The sequence below is a fragment of the Siphateles boraxobius genome, unplaced genomic scaffold (assembly GCF_051911475.1).
Source record: "Siphateles boraxobius isolate OS27281-9 unplaced genomic scaffold, OSU_SipBor_1 11, whole genome shotgun sequence".
Lineage (NCBI taxonomy): Eukaryota > Metazoa > Chordata > Actinopteri > Cypriniformes > Leuciscidae > Siphateles > Siphateles boraxobius.
Genome location: NW_027508711.1, coordinates 8,216,268 through 8,236,523, shown reverse-complemented (window position 1 = coordinate 8,236,523; position 20,256 = coordinate 8,216,268).

The window sequence follows — 20,256 nt, the reverse complement described above, 5'->3', positions numbered from 1 at the left end:
ATACTTTTAGAAGCCGTTCTTCATGTTCCTCAGGGGTCTGGGAAAACACTATTAAATCATCAAGGAACACCAAGACCTCGGTGAGATGTAGATCCTCCATGCACTTTTCCATCAAGCGTTGGAATGTACTTGGTGCATTGGTAATTCCTTGAGGCATCCGATTAAATTCCCAAAATCCTAAGGGACAAGAGAAAGCGGTTTTGTATTTGTCAGACTCCTCCATTTCTATCTGGTAATATCCAGACTTCAAGTCCAGAACTGAGAACCATCGAGAACCCGTTAAGGCAGAGAAAGACTCTTCGAGGTTAGGCAAAGCATAGGAATCTTTCACAGTTTGTGAATTTAGCTTCCGGTAGTCCACACATAGTCTCACGTCGCCATTCTTCTTTCGTACGACTACGATTGGGGACGCAAACGGAGACTCAGATTCCCGGATCACTCCTGACTCTTTTAACTCTTGCAAATGCCGTCTGACAGCAGCCAGGTCATGAGGATGGATAGGGCGTGCCCTTTGCTTACAAGGGGTTTCGTCAAACAGCTTGATGTGATGCTTGACCTTGGATGTTCGACCAAAATCAAGGTCATGTTGCGCAAAGACATCAGACATATCACTGAGCTTCTTATTGATTCTATCCTTCCACTCTTTGGGCAACGGTGAGTCCCCAAAGTCAAAGGTAATCCCTGCTTCGGAACAGCTTTGACCAGCAGGTACAGATTTCACCTCGCGTTCTTGAGGGATGATACTCTTGATGGCATGCACTTCAGCAACCACAGCATTTGGCTGCAGTACTACATCCCGATGCGACTCATTCCGTAGCTGGACAGTCAACTTTTGCATTGGGAAGGGTGGCACTTGAACTACACCTCTTGAAAAAAGAATACCTCCAGGGAGGGAGGAGTTTGATGGGGGCTCCAGAAGAACACATTCTTTAGTGGATAAGCAATTCACATTTGCTTTTCCACAGAGAGCAACGGTCTGCTGTGCTGGAATCACTACGGGCTCCTTGCTTTGTAGTCTCACCAATCCAAGGCATCCATTGGCATTCTGTTTATGCCGTAATTGCAGAGTTTTGAGCACAGCACTGTACCCTTATCGTGGAGAATGGTGTTCAAGGATATTCAAGTTAGAACATTCAGCATACAAAGAATCAAGCGTATTCATCCCGATTAAGACTTGAGATTGGTTTTCTGGTTTGAAGTCAGGAACGACTAGTGCCAGTGTGGAAATTTCAACCTCAGATCCAACCATGTCTTCTGGAAAAGTTATTGGAATTTCGACATATCCTTTGTATGGAACTGGCTGACCATTTGCTCCACTGACCTCAAGCAGAAGATTCAGGGGCTTGATGGGATGATTGATCAAGCAAGCTTGGTAAAAGGACCAAGGAACTGTGGTCACTTGTGACCCTGTGTCAAGTAAGCAATGACATTCAGTCCCTGAGATTTTGACTTGCGCTGTACACTTGGATCCGACCAGACGCTGAATACGGAATTTGTGGTGTGGGCCTGAATTTTCTCTGGGGGGACAACCTTTAGGTTCACTAGTTCCAGTTTGTCCCACAACTGGAACTGTTAGGCGTTTAACCCCTTACCAGTCGCCCCCCTTTTTGGCAATCGAGTGCAAAATGACATACCCATAATAAAATGGTTGTTGCTAAGGAGTCCTTCTGACTATACACAAAACCAAGGTATCATTTAAAAGCTAACACTTGACAGTTTACTGTGAAAAACCTCAGAATTGCTCTAGCAATTACTAATAGAGAGATAAAGCAGCTCAAAAACAATGCACAATTTTTTTGAATGTAAAATTCGGGATCACCAGGGATCCCTGCGGCTCAAGGGGTTAAAGAAGCCGCACCAACATGACTGTTCTCTCTATCCCACTCTTGTTGCTTCAACCGCAGTTCGTTTCTTTTCTTTTCAACTAGCCCGGGGTTCGGAGAATTTTCGCAGGTTACAGATATGTGGCCATCTTCACCACATCTGAAGCAGTAACCAGGGCGTGGTCTGGATTTCGTGACAGGACCACCGGTTGACTTAAACGGTTGTTTAGCAGGGAGCACTCAGGAGTGCTAGGAGAGGGTGAAGTCTTATGCTTGGGTTTGACAGTCTTTCTGGACTTCGGGAGGGTCAGTGAAGTTAACTGTTCCTTTAGCTCAGCAATTTGCTTCTTCAATTCAGCGGTCTCAGACAACAACTTTGACTCATGAGGAATTTTGCTTGAAATGGCAGCATCTTGGCTATAAGCATGAGCAGATCTAGGGGATGGCTGTGGTTTCTGCTTAGAAGCACTGATGTGGCTTCTCATGCGCAACCATTTCTGTGCACTCTTGTCTTCTCTGGTTCTAAGGGAACGCAGTAAGTCTTGGAAATCGATAGGGTCATCTCTACGAGTTTCGAGACGAAGCTCAGAAATAAGGATGTCATCCCAGCAGCCTCTGCAAAACTGCCGTAGGAGATGATGGTTGCCCTCAGATGATTTTATTCCACCTCCCCTGACTGCCTTGCCTTTGGAGATAGCTAGATGATTTCTCTCCATCATTCTGAAATGTGTTCATGAATTTTGAGAACAACTCATCACCGTCATCGATTGGTAAGAGACTCTCCATAATTCTCCTTACTCTTTGTAAGTCAGACACAGAAGGGTCATCAAAGAGTAATTCAACATTACAACGCCAAGTGTCATAATCAGATTCATTATTGGGCTGGGGAATTCTCCCTGAGAAAGGGCGGAGCCTAATTACAGCACTGGATGGAATTGCTGCCGCGACTTTGCTCTTAACTATATGCTCCACAATAACTTTCTGCACCTCAGCAGGATTGAGCTGAACGTGACTCATGGTGCCTGACAACTGTTTTTCAGACCTTGGTAAGTCATCTTGATCAAATGTTGGCTCATTGTGAATGGAACAAGGACTCTGGACATTCCTCTTGGATGCATTCTGCTCTTTAATGGAATTGAGCTCATCAAGCGCAGGCTCATCTGCATCCACATCATCTGGAATCAAGGAGCTTGAGATCTGCGAGAGTTCCTCTCGTAGTAAAGCATTGAAGGATTTTCCACTTTGCTTAGCAATGGTTTTCAGGGTGGATAAGTAAGAGGTTGTGGCACCAAAACTCTCCTCACAAGAGTAGACACTGCTCAGGGCTCTTATCTGATAAGTTAAGCTTGGGTCGTCTTTATCTGTGTAGCTAAGAGGTAGAAAGGGACTTATTGATTCAATAGCTGATCCAAAGTTGTACTCTACAATGGTGTGGTCATGATACTTGGACTCAGGATCGTTAATGGGAAGGACTCTTGCGATGGAACCATGACATTTTAGAAGATCAAGGACTTTTTCATCCTCAAGAGTATTAATTGGTCCACTGACTAGAAGAGCATTTAAAACTTTGACAAAAAACTTTGGTGTAATGAAGACAACACTGGTTAAATGATAAAGTAAATCTTTGTATTTAAATGAACTATTAGAAATAATGGTTGATATTAAGAAAAATAAAAATAAATCAACAAATTGTGAGTTTTTTTTTTTGCTCAATATCAAACCACAGTTATATGGATTCAATTCAATTCACAATCAATTAACAATTTCACTTGACTCAGTTGTTTGTTCGATTAGTTGGGTGCACCCTCTAGGCTATAAGGATATCCTAGAATACTACACTTTCAATATCAATATCAAATACGACCCCATAAACATTTACAAATGGTCACAATTGTAAATTTGACAGCTGAATCACATGCAAAAATAACTCATCCGAATTGAACAAGATGCATACAACAGTTCAGAAGAAAACAGTTAAATGAATCAGTTCAAAAGACTTGTTTGAACTAATCAGTTCAAAAGGGTTGAATTCGAAAAGTTCAGTTCAAGTTCGTTAGAGGATCCGATTCAAAAGATCCGATTCAAAAGATCTGATTCACTGATTCAGTTCGGAGAATCCAAAGTTCCTTAGAACCATGGAAAAATGATTCTATAGTCCAAGGGAAAAAAATCGGTTGTGCAGGGAAATAAAATACTCTGAGCAGTCTTGCGAAAACGAAACTCAGTCCTGTTTAGAAAAAAAACTAGCAGGCAATCAGAACTCTCCTACCCAATTCCACAGGTGTTCGTTTGAAACTCAAATCTTGCATCGTTCAATGTTCATCTCGCTGGGAAGGCTCGCCATCTTGGGTCGTCACGCTGAAATGAACGCAGTTCCAGCGTAGTACAAAAAAAAAAACCAGACCAAATCCAAAGAACATAGATTATATAAATGTCTCTTTTTCAATCATCTCTGACGATCTTAACTTTTACAATCAAAGTTATGCTGCTGCTCGTCTCACAGTAACGCAGATAAGTAAAATGGCTTCCCCCATACAGCAACTAACGTGGTGGGGCGGGACATCAACATAAATCTCACGCAATTGGACAATCATTAAGATGTCAATCATCACACTGACATGGATTTCTTTTTTCCGATTTTATAATTTTTCTTACACTCTTTACTAATTTCTGGTTAGTTTTAACAGGTCTTTATTTAATTCCTTTTTATAATTCAATCGTAAAATTATACAGGGTTACACACGCACGTTTACATTAAATGTGAGCGTCAAAAGATAAGACTGTGCATTCAATGTTAACATATTAAGAGGCAAGCAGAACCCGGGAGCATTGCATGGTTAAACCTACAAGAAGTAGAATATTTAAAACAAGTCAAATATTAAGAAGTGGAAAAGCCTTCAACTGCTAAAGGGGCTCTATAAGTGCTAAAAGTTAAATGTTCATTGTGATGTGCATGTTTTACATGTAAGTTATTTACTGCTAAGCTATTTGAAGAGTAAATAATTATTTAAAGGGTCCATCATACTTTTTCCAATTTTTTGTATTATTTTGGTGTTGAAGAGAAGTGTTTATTCGGTTTTAAGTAAAAATAAGTTAATTTGCATTATGGAAAGTGTTTCTAGCAGATTACACTGTAAAAACATCCTTGGTTAAATCTTAAGGTAAAATTAAAGTACATTATTACAATGTAATCAAAAGCTTACTGGTAACCAGGGCATTAATTTCGTTTTTGGAAAATAGGGGGGAAATCCCCCTTTAGGTCATTCTTATGGGGGGGAATTTTTAATTTGAGGGGGGAGTTTTTTTTTTAGACAATTTTTAAAAAATACGTTTAGCTAAATGTTTGCTCACTCATTGTATTTGTGTTTTTACAATGGGGTCATTTTTTTTAGTTTACACAACAAAAGGAAGCTTGATTTTCAATCTTTGAATTAAATTGAAAAAAGTAGCACAAATAAATACATGAAATAAAGAGAAAAGTTTGGGTCTAACACTAGTATTCAGAAATGCTAGAAACGGAAAAAAGTAATCAAATGTAAAATAACACGGAATAGTATTTTAGTCCTGTATAATTTGAATACATGGGCTATTAATCCTGATTCCTTACAATTAATGCTATCTTTTGTTGTTTTATATACAATAATGACATACACATTTTAGGCTACTCTCACTTTAAGAGCTAGTGCACGGATCCAAGTTCACATGTTGCGTGTAAAGCGCAGTCCGCGCCACTTTCTCCTCTTTTAAAAAGGGCTCCCAGTTGCTAAGCAATCATGAGCCACGTTCTCCATGAAGGAGAAGACGTTTCAGCAAAGAATGAACGCGCAAAAGACGTAACGTGTACGGCCCATAATGTTTTCATTATAGTTTCACATGCATTTTCTTTTTGTATTATTTTTTTAAGACATAACCGATTGTGTTTGAGAGGATACTCCCCAAGACTGGAATTTAGACAATGTTGTGTGCTTTTGACCGTTAAAGCGCTATAATTCAAGAAAAATAACTCAGTTTTGTTACTCACGAGCTGTTTGTTATGCGAGTTAAAATCACTTGAATGTTTAAATAGGTAAGACTTAAAAAGACGCACAAATTATAAACAATAGTGACGATGCAATGACCCGATTGTGCAAGTGACATTTCCATCAAATGTCCCGACTCCTGAAATGCGAGAGTCTAGAATCACCGCCTGCAGCTGCAGCGCGATTGGCTTTCCTTGTGTAACCTATTTTAAGAGACAGAGAAGACGCGGCATTGGCAGAATCACTCACGCTGTTTGTGAAATTGCGTCTCAGAGAAAGTTTTAAAATGACTGATTTGATCTTATAATCTGTTAGGTTAAATTTACTCATAGGCCTACATGCTAGATTGAATGAATGTTTGCGGGAATTTCCTGCATTATAAACGCAAGACCTGCGGGAATGATTAAAATGATGCGCAATACCCGCAATCCGGCACCGAAATTCGAGCCCTGGTAACATTAAGCTAGGTTCGTCACTTACTTTATTTAGCTCATTTTAAGTTTTAGCTACTAAACAAAAGCTGTTAAGGTGCCAATTCAAAAATATTTAAAATGTCTGAGCACGAGTTTGAGACAAATGAAAAGGGCTTAGATGCTAACAATGGAGCAACATGTTTACAGCAGCTGTTTAAAGATCTTGATGTTGATGCAAACCCATCAAAAGAGACTGAGGTAGCTGTAGAAACCCAAGCTGCTGTAGAGGAAAGTCTAAGAAGAAGCCAAAGAACCCGAGAGCTTACAGAAAAGGGTCAAGAACTGTATGACAGCCAAACTAAAAAGCTTCAACATCGCTTTTCTACCTCTTATGACAAATTGAAAGTTCTTGCTAAAGAGACTAGGAAAGCAATTGATGGAACATATTCCAATGAAATTCTGCGAACCTACATGTGGCGAGGGGGGCATGGTCTTACGAAGTCTGTAGCGAGAGACGAGTCAGCGAGCTGTGCGGTGAATAAGTAGGTCAAGTGCAGATGATGAACACCTGTGTCTGATTGCAGTGATTGGCGTGGAGACCGCATATAAGCTGCCAGGAATGAGTGAGCGGGGAGAGAGTGGCTTGGGACTCGCACGCGACCCGCAGCAGATACCAGCAGGAGTGGAAAGAGTTTTGGACTGAATGGACTGATTGATTTATGAAACGGGAAGAGTGGTCGTTTGACTGAACCTTGTGAGCTGGAGACATACACCGAGAGCTGGTACAGCGGGCAGAGTATTTCTTATACATGTGCTGTAGTGGTTTACTATGGTGAAGGCGCACGAGCCCACCTTTCTTTTGTTCTTTTATTTTCCTGAATAAAGTGCGAGTCCCAAATCCGCCGACCCTGTCTTCTTCTTCCTTCACCCACACACACTAAGATTGACTACAATGGTGCCGAAACCCGGGAAGGAGAAGACTGCTGCCGCCATGCAGAACCCGCCAGGAACGCCATTTGCGGATCTCATCCAAACGCTCACGGGTCTTCACAGGGAACAACACCACGCCCTGCTGGCCGTAAAGGAGGAGCAAGATCATCGTTTCCAGCTGCTTCTCCAAGGCCAGCAAGAAGACCGCGAGCTGTTCCGGAGCTGGCTCGACCAGGAGATTCGGGCCGTCCCCGATCCAGCTACGGCATCGGCCCCGCCCCTGCCTCTCAATAAAATGCGGCCCCCGGATGATCCGGAGGCATTCCTGGACCTTTTTAAGAGGTCGGCCGAGGCCCGGGGATGGCCCGAGCGGACTGGCCCATGCGGCTCATCCCGTTACTATCAGGAGAATCGCACATAGCCGCCCACCAACTGCCAGTCCAGAATCTCCTGGTCAATGAAGATCTGAGGCGCGCCATTCTGCAGCGGGTCGGCCGGACCCCGGAACAGCATCGCCAGCGGTTCAGGTCCCTGAGCCTGGACGAGTCCGGCCGGCCCTTCGTCATGGCGTAGCAGCTCCGGGACTCCTGCCGCAGATGGCTGATGGCCGACGGATGCGACGTCGAGGATGTTATCAGCAAGGTGGTACTGGAACAGTTCATCGCTAAACTGGCCAAGAAGACCGCACAGTGGGTCCAGTGCCACCGCCCGACGTCGCTGGACCAGGCCATCCACCTGGCGGAGGATCACATGGTGGCGTGCCCAGGGGTCGGCGAGCCCCTCCCATCTGTCTCTCTCTCTCCCTCTCTCCCACTCTCGTCCCCTTCTCTCCCCAAACCTGTTCCCCTTCCCAGGTCTCGTGGGGGGCTGATGCCCCGGCCGGCGCCGAGGTGGAGAACGGGGGCTCCGGTGGAACCTGTCCCGGCATCCAGGGCCCCACCCAGGGGGACGGTGACGGTCGACCACTTCGCCCCGGTTCCTGCAGCCTTGCGCTCTCCTCGCCAATCCCTTGACCCGCTTCCCGCCACTGGGGCGGCGGGGAGGCCTGGGCCGGCCTGTTGACGCTGCGGGGACCCGGGTCACTTTGTAGACCGGTGTCCGGGGATGGAGGTAGGGACACTGATCCGGGTCCCCGACGCACCACGGGCTGCCCCCGATCAAGCTGGCCTGTACAAGATACCAGTGAGTATCAAGGGGGGTACTTATCAGGCTTTGGTGGATTCAGGCTAAAACCAAACCTCCATTCATCAAAGCCTGATTCAACCTGGGGCATTGGATAACAGCCGCCTGGTTAAGGTGCGGTGTGTGCACGGGGTGGTGGTGAGTTATCCTATAATGCCTGTGATCATTCAATTTAGGGGTCAAAAGCATAGCGTAGAGGTAGCAGTTAACCCGCACCTCCGCCATCCGCTAATTCTGGGGACAAATTGGCCTGGTTTTAGTGAATTATTGGGGTCTTTGTGTGCGGATGCCTCTTGGAAAAAGAAAAACAAAAAAAAGAAAGACAGCGGTTGTTCAGGTGGGAGATACTGAGCAGGGACCTCTGGCCTCTGCTGCAGGGGAACAGAGTACTCTGGAGAGAACTATCCTCACAGAGCATGATGATTTTCCCCTGGAGCAGTCGAGGACGAGACGTTAAAACGTGCATTTGATCAGGTCCGTTCTATTGACGGTCAGATACTCCACCCAGACCAACCGCTCTCTTATCCCTACTTTGCTATATTGAAAGATAAGTTGCTTCGGGTGACCCAAGACACCCAGACAAAAGAAGATACAACACAGTTGTTAGTTCCTAAAAGCCGCCGGGAAATGCTTTTTCAGGCGGCTCACTGTAATCCAATGGCTGGGCATTTAGGTCAAACGGCGACACTAAACCGTCTCATGGCCCGATTCTTTTGGCCGGGCATTCACGAGAACGTGTGCAGGTGGTGCGCGTCTTGTCGTGAATGTCAGTTTGTGAATCCACCGGCCAATCCAAAAGCACCATTGTGCCCCCTTCCATTAATGCAGGTCCCCTTCGAACGAATTGGTATGGACCTCATCGGGCCATTAGAACGGTCAGCACATGGGCACCGCTTTGCTCTAGTCCTGGTGGATTACGCAACGCGGTACCCTGAAGCAGTCCCGCTTCGTAACATTTCTGCCAAAAGTGTTGCGAGCGCGCTCTTTTCGTTAATCTCCTGGGTGGGAATCCCTGAAGAGATTCTCACCGATCAGGGCACGGCGTTTATGTCACGAACTATTCGCGAACTTTATGAATTATTGGGCATTAAATCGATTCGCACTAGCGTCTACAACCCACAGACAGACGGCTTAGTGGAACGGTTTAATCGCACTTTGAAGTCCATGATTCGGAAGTTCATTCACGAAGACGCCAAAAATTGGGATAAGTGGCTAGAACCCTTCTTGTTCGTTGTACGCGAGGTCCCCCAAGCCTCCACGGGGTTTTCCCCCTTCGAGATTCTCTATGGGCGTCAGCCCCGCGGGGTGTTAGACGTTCTTAGAGAAACTTGGGAGGACGGACCGACCGCTAGTAAAAATGAAATTCAGTATGTCTTGGACCTGAGAACAAAACTCCACACTTTGGGGCGGCTATCAATGGAGAATTTGTTACAGGCCCGGGACAGACAGAGTCAGCTGTACAACAGGGGGGCTAGACTTCGTCAATTTACATCGGGAGAGATAAAGTGCTTGTATTACTCCCTACTTCCAGCTCTAAATTACTCGCAAAGTGGCAAGGACCTTTTGAGGTCACACAGCGGGTCAACGATCTCAATTATGAAGTAGTTTGAACAGATAGGGGCCGAGCACATCAAATTTATCACCTCAACCTCCTCAAAAAGTGGGTTGAGGCAGAGTCAGTGATGCTGGCGACGGTAGTGAGCGGAGAGGAGGATCTCAGGCCAGAAGCGAACACAAAACCTCAATCTTTCGCGCTGGCTCTTGGTGGAATTCACCTCTCACCCTCCCAGCTCACTGACACTAAACATTTACAAGCTGAGTTTGCTGATGTGTTCTCTCCCCTGCCTGGTCGAACGGACCTCATTCAGCACCACATTGAGACGGAACCGGGTGTGGTGGTGCGCTGCCGCCCGTATCATTTACCTGAACACAAAAAAAGGTAGTTCAGGACGAATTAGAGGCTATGCTGGATATGGGGGTAATAGAAGAGTCCAGCAGTGACTGGGCGAGCCCGATAGTTTTAGTTCCTAGACCGACGGCTCGGTCCGTTTCTGTGTGGACTATAGAAAGGTGAACGCGCTGTCTAAGTTTGATGCTTATCCAATGCCGAGGTTTGACGAATCGCTTGATCGGCTGGGTACTGCTAGTTTTTATTCGACACTGGACTTAACAAAGGGTTATTGGCAGATCCCCTTATCTCCCATGTCCCAAAGAAAAGTCAGCTTTCACAACGCCGTTTGGATTACACCAATTTGTCACCCTTCCTTTCGGCTTGTTCGGGGCTCCTGCGACTTTTCAGCGTCTGATGGACAAAATTCTTCGGCCGCATGCTGCATATGCCGCTGCCTACTTGGATGATATTATCATCTATAGTAACGATTGGCAGCGTCATATGCAGCATTTGCGTGCTGTCCTGAAGACGCTGAGAAGAGCTGGGCTCACGGCCAACCCGAAGAAGGGTGTGATTGGGCGTGTGGAAGTAAGGTATCTGGGCTTCCACTTGGGCCACGGACAGGTGCTCCCCCAAATTGATAAGACGGCAGCAGTTGCGACCTGTCCGAGACCTAAGACCAAAAAGGAGGTTAGACAGTTCCTGGGCTAGCGGGTTATTACAGAAGGTTTGTGCCTAATTATTCGGACCTCGCAAGCCCGCTGACTGATCTAACTAAAAAGGAGGCACCAGATACGGTCCAGTGGACGGAGCAGTGTCAGCAGGCTTTCACCCAGATAAAGGCTGCTCTGTGTGGCGGGCCACTTTTACATGCTCCTGACTTTTCTCTCCCTTTCATCTTACAGACGGACGCATCGGACAGGGGGCTGGGCGCGGTCCTGTCCTAGGAGGTGGAGGGTGAAGAGCTGCCGGTGCTGTACATCAGTCAAAATGGTCTCGTGGTCTCGCGAAGTCTGTAGCGAGAGACGAGTCAGCGAGCTGTGCGGTGAGTAAGTAGGTCAAGTGCAGATGATGAACACCTGTGTCTGATTGCAGTGATTGGCGTGGAGACCGCATATAAGCTGCCAGGAATAGGTGAGCGGGGAGAGAGTGGCTTGGGACTCGCACGCGACCCGCAGCAGATACCAGCAGGAGTGGAAAGAGTTTTGGACTGAACGGACTGAGTGATTTATGAAACGGGAAGAGTGGTCGTTTGACTGAACCTTGAGAGCTGGAGACATACAGCGAGGGCTGGTACAGCGGGCAGAGTATTTCTTATACATGTGCTGTAGTGGTTTACTATGGTGAAGGCGCAAGAGCGCACCTTTCTTTTGTTCTTTTATTTTCCTGAATAAAGTGCGAGTCCCAAATTCGCCGACCCTGTCTTCTTCTTCCTTCACCCACACACACTAAGATTGACTGCACTACATAACTAAGATCAGCAATGCTTTAACAAGTGTAAAACAAGCTTATCAAGATTTACGTCAATACACTACTCCGGAGGGCAAGACGCGCCGCCGGGTAGACACGTTTGATGCTGTCTCAGGAAAGCTAATGGAACATGCAGAGTATTATCTTGAATTAAGAGAAAAAGTACCAGATACTCACAAAGAACGAGCATACTGGACTGAGACAGGCTCAGTGCTTACACGTGCAACCTCCAAAAGGTCTAGTATATGTTCACAAAGTTCAAAGTTTGCAAGCATCAGTTCAAAACAATCAAGCCTGACCTCTTCAAAGAAACTGGAAGCTGCAGCAGAGCTAGCTGCAACTCAAGCCACATTAAAGGTATTAGAGGACATGGAACTTAAGGAACAAGAGCTTGGGAACCTCGAAGTTAGAACAGAAAGAGGCTTGCACTGCAAGAAGAAGAAAATGCTGCAAGAAAAATGTATTAGAAGAGAAGCGCAGGCAGTTAGAGCGCTTAGAGACAGTTAAGAAACTGAATGCTGCAAAAGCACGTCTGCAGGTCTACGAACAGGAAGTGGGTTCAGACGAAGAGATATCGGAGTTGCTCCATAGCAGTAAGCATATGAAAACTGAAGCTAAATCTACCCAAATAAGTCTTTTTGTGCATCATGTGGCAACACCAAAAAACGCCACACATGTACAACCTGCTATGGTGACACAGACTGTTGAAAGTTTGCAACCTACTGCCATTGCTCATCAAGAAGATAGCACTACAGTACTTGCCAAAGCAATAACAGAGTCGATCAACGCAAGCCATCTCCCAATACCAGAGCCTTCTGTTTTCAATGGAGATCCATTAAGGTACAAAGACTGGAAAACGTCCTTTGAGACATTGATCGGTAGGAAGAATATTCCAGTGAATGAGAAGGTCTACTACCTCCGCAAGTATGTTGGAGGACCTGCAAGGAAAGCTATTGAAGGTTACTTCCTGCTAGGCACGGATGCAGCCTACTATTCAGCATTGGACATCATGGAAGAAAGGTATGGAAGCCCCTTTGTGATTGCCAAGGCCTTCAGGGATAAGATAACTTCATGGCAAAAAATAGGACCCAAGGACAGCATTGAAGGTATCCTGACTCTCTTTAAATCATTCTTGGGGATTTTAACAAAGCAAATCTTTCCCGTGAACTACCAAAATACAGACAGCACGTTACATGTCCCACCAGAGACAGTAATATACTGGATCACTCTTACACCACAATAAAAAATGCGTATCACTCCGTCTCACGAGCAGCTTTGGGGCTCTCTGATCACTGTTTGGTTCATTTCATTCCGACCTACAGGCAGAAACTGAAATCAGCTAAACCTGTAATAAGGACTGTAAAAAGATGGACTAATGAAGCAGAGCAGAATCTACAGGCCTGCTTTGATTGCACTGATTGGACTGTTTTTGAAGCTGCTACCAACGATCTGGATGAGCTCACAGATACTGTAACATCATATATAAGTTTCTGTGAGGATACATGCATTCCTACCAGGACATTCTTATCATTTACTAATGATAAACTATGGTTTACTGGGAACCTCAAACACCTTCATCATGCCAAAGAGGATGCCTACAGAAGTGGGGATAAAATCTTGTATAACCAGGCCAGAAACAGACTGACAAAGGAGATCAGAGTTGCTAAAAGAAGCTACTCTGAAAAACTGAAAAACCAGTTTTGATCCAACGACCCATCATCAGTCTGGAATGGCCTGAGGAACATCACCAACTACAAGTCACCATCCCCCCGATCTGTGGACAATCAACACCCGGCTGATGATTTAAATTCATTTTATTGCAGGTTTGAAAAGCCCTCATTCACACCACACACCGGCTCTGACCTGCACTTCACACATTCATCATCACCTCCTGCACTCCCATTACCCCCCCACCCCCCTCCTGCCATCCAACCTGAGCTTAAGGTCTGTGTGGAGGACATGAGCAGATTCTTCAAAAACAGATGACTAGGAAAGCCTCAGGCACACACAGCATCTCAATTGCTTGTTTAAAAGCCTGCGCTGACCAACTGGCCTGTCGCTCTCACGTCTGTGGTCATGAAGTCGTTTGAAAGACTGGTGTTGGCCCACCTGAAGGACATCACTGGACCCCTGCTGGATACCTTTCAGTTTGCTTACAGAGCAAACAGGTCTGTGGATGATGCAGTCAACATGGGACTGCATTATATACTGCAACATCTCGACAGACTAGGGACTTATGCAAGGATCCTCTTTGTGGACTTCAGTTCGGCCTTCAATACCATCATGCCTGGTCTTCTCACAGCCAAACTGACCCAGCTCTCCATACCATCCTAGATCTGTCAGTTGATCACCAATCTCCGGGGGAACAACGCGTGTGCCATCGTGCCCCGTCCCTGAAAGAGTTTTTAGGGGAAGTCAGGAAGGCTGTCGATGGGAACCAGGTCTAGTTGGGCCAATAAGGGACAACTATGAAGACCTGTTCCTCTTCTGACTTGGCATGGGGCACTGGGCTTCAGGAGCATTTTCTGCTCAGGACTTGAGTGTGATAAGTTCACTGAGCTTCAGGAGCATTCCTGCTCAACACCTGAGTGTGATAAACTCACTGAGCTTCAGGAGCCTTTCTGCTCAACCCTTGAGTGCGAAGAACTTCACTGAGCAACAGGAGCATTTCTGCTCAGCACTGCGTGTGATGAATTCACTGAGCAACAGGAGCATTTCTGCTCAACACCTGAGTGTGATGAACTCACTGAGCTACAGGAGCATTGCTGCTCAACACCTGAGTGCGATGAACTTCACTGAGTTTCAGGAGCATTTCTGCTCAACATGAAGTGTGATGAATTCACTGACTTGAGCAGGCGCAAGGCGACCATGAGTCGCAGTCGCTTTTAGAAGGCTCACTGGGGTTAAACGCATTTCTGCGGGCCCCTGGGGCAGCTGAGAGCCAGTGTTTGTCCAAGGGTAGTCCGCTCGGTTTATACAAACACTAGCAGGAAGACGAAACCGGAGGGGCAACAAACCGGAGGGTCATGACCCAGCTGGACCCAGGGGATGGAGTCTTCACTTGCCCTGGCTATAACTGTCGTGAGGCTCGATGGCGGCACGATTGAGTAGAGCGGGAAGAGTGGAACAAAGCGTCCTCAGAAGCTTCTGACTCCAAGGAGGAGGTGACGGGTGAGTTGCGACATGCAAGGGAAGCTTGCGCAACGGTCGCAATGTCTAACAACTTGAGGCACGAATGCCCGTGTAGTCGAGTGTCGCCCCGGCCCCCGTTAAAACACGCCCTTTGTACATGGCCCCTCTGTTGAAGAGGGTTTGGCAGTAGACCGGGATGAACTATAGTCACACAGGGTGAGCTAGTCTGCCACGATCACCTCGGGACTTGATCATGAAGCTAGCGCTGAAGCGGTCACATATGGAGGAAGCCAAAGGCTGCAACTACCATATACCCCAGGAGCCTCTGAAAGTTCTTTCAGTGGGACCCTTTCTCACTTCAAACACTAGCTGAACACATTCTCATTGGAGAGACGTGTTAGACCGAGTCCATCTCCAAAACTGAAAAAGAGATACTCAGCCTGTGGGCGAGATTACTCTCTTCCAGTGGACCTGAAGACACAACGGGCTCTGGAGCACCCGAGGGGAAGGACACTGTACTGATACTCCACCCTTACACGCAACACACAGGATGGCCTGCGGTGCGGAAGGTAGAGATCTGAAGCACATGTCTTTCAGGTCGGAGCTGCAGACCAATCTTGGGCCAAGATGGTCACGACCCACCACCTAGTAGCACGAAGAACGAGTTTACAACTGGCCTTCGTACCGGCTGGAGGAGCAGCTAAATCAAATCCTTCACCAGCAGGATAAGATAAGCACGCACAAGTCAGGAGCACTGCTCAACACTCGGTGTGATGAATATCACTGAATTTTCAGGAGCACGTCTGCTCAACACCTAATGTGATGATTATCACTGACTTGAGCGGGGTAGCCGAGCCTGAGGTGGGGCAGCAAAGTAGAGAGAGTGGGGTTAGTGTGCTGTGCAACACTTACCTTTCTCCACTAGCGGCAGGGGGCGCGTGAGAAGGCGGATGACTGGGTCCTCGAACGCACCAAGCTGCCTGCTGACGACCAAGGGGGAGCTGAGGGGTGTAAGGCTATACAGGGTCACACCCGCCAGACTGGCCCTCTTGGGACCCAGGAACAGATGAAATTGCTCTCTCTTTGAAGTGTGGGTACCGCTTGCTCCGCTTTTTTTTTTGTTTTTTGTTTTTTAGGGAGCCAGCGGCGGAACAGACACACACACACAAACAAAAGGCTCCACTCGGCCCTCACCCGGGGGGAGGGAGTGATCGTGCCACTCCAAGAGCATCTCATCCATTCCTTGGCGGCCCGCTCCGGAATGCTTTCGCTGTCGCTTGCCACCTGGCTTGGCAGTGCCTGGAGCGGGCTGGGCGTCTCTACTGCGGCCGGCTCCATGCTGAGGCCTGGGTGGAGGCTGCTGCGGAGGCCCAGCAGGAGCGGTGGCCGGGGAACGCCCACGGCGACGAGCAGGCGGAGGAGCTGCCACCGGCGGTGGGTGGAGGCAGCAGCTGCCCACCGGGGCAGGATGTGCCGGATGACCTCCGTCTGCGCTTGAGCGGCAGAGAAATGTTGGATGCAGTTCTCCACCGCGTCGCCGACCAGCCCAACCTGGGAAATTGGGGAGACCAGGAGCTACTGGACCACCACGTTGGACATCGCCAGACCGATCACGCACGCTACGACACTCGTGCCCCGGAGGGTGAGGTCGGATGCAGTGCGGTGCTCACCTATGTGCGCACGGTCTGGATTACCCTCGTGCATGCAATGGGTGCCCTAGCCTGCAACAAAGCCATGGCAAACAAGAGGAAGCGGCTTGCCCACAGGCTTTCTAAGCTCTGCCCGTTGGAATGGACGAAACTCACAGGCCTTAGGGGGATCCCCCCAAAAGGCAACGGCCGCCGGACACAGGTGCACCTGTGTCGACAGACCGCTCCAATGGAGGGACCCTTCGCAACCCTTCACCGTTCCTCCATCAAGGGTAATGAGGGGGAAAAGCTATTCAGGCAGTTTCTGGCAGAGAAAGATGCTGTTCACCACCTGATAAGCTCTCCATGCATTTCGGGAAAGAAAGACACTGGGGTGGCGAGCTGAGAACCAGCGCGGCCCGCCCCAAGACACCAAAAATTCCAGCCGAGACTGAACGGGACACGGTGGAGGTTCCACTCGAGCCCGGCAGCCTCGGCGGCCCGTTTCAGCATAGCTGATAATTCTGGATCCGGCTCGGGCAACATTGAACTCCCGGAGGGAGACAATGCAGCCGAGTCATCATCTCTAGAAGTCAGCTCACCCTCCGATGCTGCAATCGACGTCCTGTCCTCCAGGGGAGCCCCAATTGAAACCGCTGGCCCACCCATTACAGATGGACCAGCAGACAACACAGGAGGCTCCAGTGGTTGCAGTGGAAGGGAGGAGTGAGGAGCACACAGGGAATGGTTACCGGGGCGGGACATCCAACACTATCCTCCGGTCACCCATCCCACACAGCACCCGTGCAGGGTGGGGCATGGTAATGGGGACTCGCTCTCCGCGTTTAACGAAGGCGAGTCTCGCCCTCAACACTGTGACAGTCATGTTCCCACAGTGAAAACATGAGCTGTCCACAAAAGCTGTCTCAGCGTGCTGTAAGCCCAAACACGTGACACAACAGTTGTGACCATCAGAGAGAGACAGGGAACCACCGCACCCAGAAACGCACGGGCGGAATGACATCTTGAAAAAGACGCAAACGGACCCGTGTTGCTCTTTCAGAAAATAGGACCATCATCAGTGCCGAGGCAGTACCAAAACAAATTCCTTGTGTGTGCAAGCACACTTGGCAATAAAACTCTTTCTGATTCTGATTCTGATTCTGAACTAAGACAGTGGTTTGCAAACTTTTTCAAGAGGGATCCTTTTTTTTCTTTTTCTTTTTGACGCGACCCAGGCTTGTGCAATGAAAAAATATCAGATCAGCACTTTTTTTAACCACTTTTGATGATGCACGTGCACTTGCTGATCCTTGACGCGATTGCAACACAAAGTCGATTCTGAAATAATTTGATCAAGCTATAGGCCTATATACAGGAATTTTAACCAATTAATAGCCTATCGTTTGCTGCATGCTTAAAAAATACACAAAACATATTCCACAACAAACTCTTTAAATGTATAATATTCAGAACAGAACGAGAATTTAAAAAAATAACTATAAACAAGCCAAAACTAAATAATTTAAAGCGAAAGTAAAAGTAAGGGGCATTATGCTCACGTAACTCTCGCATTAGAATCAAAATGTTTCAACATTCACGATGTATTTGATGGTAAACTAATCTTTATTATAGGCTTTGTAGCAACTTCACTCACGTTGCAATATCGACAGGGAAAAAATCATCCTTTTCACATACGCAAAAATGTGCTTGGAAACATCACAGTTGAGCGGTGCTTACGAATGGTACGAATTGTACTACTGCTATTTAAACAGAGCAGTGTGATTTTATATTAGGTTGACTATTTTATTATCATATTTTATTTCGGCAGCCTGGAATGGTGTATTTGTGTGTGTGTGAGGCGCGGCACTGGAAACAAAAGCATACTCCATCACTTTGTTCATACATAACATCATTCAAACTGCAAAGTGTTTATTTATATTTGTGTACACTCGCAATAAAACCCAACATTGTGCTTTTGTCAAACTGTAAACCCTTGTCAAACTTAACCTACAACTGTCACCCAATCAAAATCACACACAGTTTAAAAGCAAACATATTTATAATTCAAATGAGAATAAAGTTAGTGTTAATTACAATTTTAAGGAAAACAAATATTGATCTGAAATGTGTGTGTTGCTGCCAATGGAGCGAACGAGAGTGTGTTGCGGAAGGAACGACGAGTGTTTGTGTGTTGCTGTCGATGGAGGGAACGTGTTTGCGGATGGAGCCAACAAGTGCGTGTTTTGTGTATATATATATCAATAAGAAGGGTGGGCCTGCTTATTCTGCATAATCTGGTCCCAAGCCGGTTCGCAGGACGAGAGGGCAACACGCATGTCAGGAGAAGCATTCCGTTCAGTGTTTGTTTCGTTTCGTCAAGGTTGTTTGTTTTGTGTTGCCTATGGCTACGAGTAGGTCGGTCAGCCGGTCAGGTGACATGTGGATTATTTATTGTGCATGAATTTGAATAGTTTTTTTACTGTACTTCTAATCAAAGCTATTATTATTAATATTATTAGAAAACGGAATTTTTTTATTTTTATAAATCAGTGCCGACCCATTTTTTAATTCTCGCGACCCTCGGGTGGGTCGCGACCCATGGTTTGAAAACCACTGAACTAAGAGAATTCTCTGATTTTCTACGAAGCTGTGAAGCAGCAATGTTGCAGATCAAGAGTCTTGCAGTCCTAAATGACTGCGGTGAAGACCAAAGAATTCTTAACAAGCTTCCTGATTGGCTAATTGCCAGATGGAACAGAAAGGTCCTTGCGGTTGAAGAATTAACACATGATTTTCCAAGCTTTAGCGAATTTGTTCAGTTTGTTGCAAGAGAAGCCAAGATCGCATGCAACCCTGTGACATCTCTTCATGCTTTGAAGTCTGGTGATAGTGAAAAGGTTAAGACACCGAAGCCTTGAAATGTTGGTGCAAAGGTGCTGGCAAGCATCTCAGAAGAAAACTCAGACCCTAAAACATGTATCTTTTGTGAGAAGTTGCACCATGGCATTCAAACATGTCGTAAGTTCAAAGAAAAGTCAATCTCAGAAAAGGTCAAGTTTGTGCAAACTAAAGGACTGTGTTTTGGATGTTTGAAGACAGGACACTGTTCTAAGAACTGTGAAAAGAGGAGTGTCTGTGACACATGTAAAAGTAAGCACCCAACCTGTTTGCACGAAGACCGGGTCAAGGATGATGGAAAAAAAGATCACAGAGATGACGAGAGAAAGGAGAGTTGGAACCAAGCCAAAGAGAAAGAGAGGTCAAAGGAAAGGATGGATTCTAAGCAGTCAAATGGAGCTTCTAAGGAAGCCACTTCTAACCGTGTGGTGCAAAACATGAATGGAACATACACGTCCACCGTTATTCCAGTGTGGTTGTCAACAACAAGTAGCCCAGAGCATGAAGTTCTCGTATATGCTTTACTGGATAACCAAAGTGATACCACCTTTATCCTGAAAGAAAACGAAGATGCTCTGGACATACAGAAGGAGCCAGTGCAACTAAAACTCTCAACGTTGTCATCTAGAAGTACAATCATTTCAAGTCAGAAGGTAACTGTGTTGCAGATCAGAGGTTTTTATTCAGCGAAGAAAATCACTCTTCCGGTAACCTATTCAAGAGACTTTATACTTGTCAATGTACATCACATTCCCACACCCAAGACAGCAAGAGCATGGCCTCATCTAGAGCATCTTGAAGAAGAGATTGCTCCTTTAATTGACTGTGACGTTGGTCTGCTTATAGGTTACAATTGTTCTCAAGCTC